This window comes from Rhipicephalus microplus, chromosome 3 (genome assembly GCF_043290135.1).
Source record: "Rhipicephalus microplus isolate Deutch F79 chromosome 3, USDA_Rmic, whole genome shotgun sequence".
Taxonomy (NCBI): domain Eukaryota; kingdom Metazoa; phylum Arthropoda; class Arachnida; order Ixodida; family Ixodidae; genus Rhipicephalus; species Rhipicephalus microplus.
The window spans coordinates 95,389,782-95,391,938 of record NC_134702.1 but is presented as its reverse complement, the minus strand read 5'-3'; positions in this window follow the sequence as shown (position 1 = coordinate 95,391,938).

Below are 2,157 nucleotides of genomic sequence, written 5' to 3'. Positions count from 1 at the left end.
TAGGCTATTTTTGTAAGCAGAAATTTCCGGCAGTCAACCCAGTTTTACGCAAACGACCACAATCTTCAGCAGCAGTCGTTATACTGAACAGCCTATCTGACTCTTCATTAGTGAGTCCGATTTGTCTAAATCTGCTGGCTTGTATTCGAGTTTTATTAACGGATTTCATTTAATTTAAGGTGTATATGTCACTGCAAGGTTCCAGTTGCGTATGCGGATCCAGTTGCATTTTTATCACACGAGGTCCCATTAACTCTTTATCGGGGACGTCCACGTACGTCTCTGCAACGAGACTCACAAAGTTTGATATGCCTAGTAACTTCAATAAACGTCCTTCATTTTGTATGTGATCTTCCATACCTGAAATATCCTTGGATGAAATTAGTGGTATCTTCAGCCAAGCTATATATATGCCGAAATATATATGGCTGAGTACCCCCTGTACTCTTCCTCTCACAGATCTTGCTTCTATCATGTACTCTGTTGAACCACAGATACCCAGACCGAAAAAAAGAAAAAGAAATAACAATAAAGAAAGAGATAAATTCTTGGGGAAAATCTTTTGCTTGAAGAGATACAAACCCACGTACCTTCAATGTGAACGCGAGAGTCTGGAACAATCGTCTATGCAGGCCTTTTAGTGAAGCAGAAGTGCTTAGCATAGCGTTTTCTAGTATAGTGCAGCAAGTGTGTGAAAAAGCGTAATCATAGTGATGACAGATTTTAGGGTGAGAAAGAGAGAAAGGAGGAGGGCACAACAATTACGGAGAGACACAAAAAACTATAAAGAAATACAGAAAAAGAAAATGGACACAAATGAAAGAAAGAGAGAAAAGCTACGGTGTGAGAGAACGACTACAAAAATAAGAAGGAAAAGACAGGAAGAAAGGAACAAATACAGAAAAAAGGGGGTATACAAAGGGAAACATTGATATACTGACGATGAGAGAGTGAAATAAAAAAGAACGCGCAAGACAAGGATAAAGTCGAAGGGTCGACTGTATACGTTCGGAAAGAGAAAAAAAATAGATATTCAAAGAGAAAGGCGAAACCAGAAAGACATCGAAGATGTCTACAGAAAAGATACAAAAACATACAGATAAAAGATATAAAAACATACAGAAAAGATACAAAGACATACAGAAAAGATACAAAAAGAGCATGCACAACCATGTATAGTAAACAATAGTAATGAATGGTAGACGGATAGGTCAAAGGATAAAAGACCAAGCACGCCAGGGTCAGCCAGAAACCCACTGTTGTAAACCATCCTTGAGTGGCTTTGTGAAAACAGCGTCTTTTGTTTAGGTTTTTCTAGAAAATCTCCCTGTACTAGGGTAATGTATGGCGAGGAATCACGTTGACATGCGCAACATTGCTTCGCGGCAAGTTGAATCAGAGCGGTGGTTAAAGCGCATCAAGCACGACACTATAAAAATTGTGTAATGAACATTGCGAGGGGGAAGAGGCATAAAGTATCATACCTATTATGAAAGGCTCAGTTGTATTTCTTCACTTTTGGCATCATCCACCTCAGCAACAATAAGATTTGCAGCTTCGCTGGTACGCATGTTGGCTTAGAAATGCATAGTGGTTGTTCCACCACATAGCAAAGTGTGATTAACCGCCCGGTGGGTACCTCGCAGCTTCATTTGCAGCCGCCTTAGCAGAGTTTGCAAAGGCATCCATGAAATTCTCTCTTCCTGCCCACACACTGTGTTGCGTGTTTCGCGCCGGCATAGCATTTTATCGATCATTCATTTTACAACGAACGCGGTTACGAGATTACAACAATGGTCACGTGCGTCGTAGTTGTCCACCACCACCATGCACCACCACCAGTGCCCGTAACCATTGTTGTGCGCAACAAGACAAAGATCTCGTAAATGAAAACCTCCAAGGACACAATGGGATTCAGTCCCGGGTCTCCTGCATACCAGACAAGTATTCTATCACAGAGTCATGCCGGTGCTTGAAACTCCGTTGCAAACTGGGCTTACACAGCCTTGATGTGGGGAAAGTCATCGCGTTATTATCAGTAATAAATCTTTTTTTAAACAAAGGTAACAACCAGGTGGCATGCAATTCGAATTGCGTAACGAGTGGGTCATCGACTGCGCCAACACATTACAAAACCTTCAGGCATAATTTTTCTGC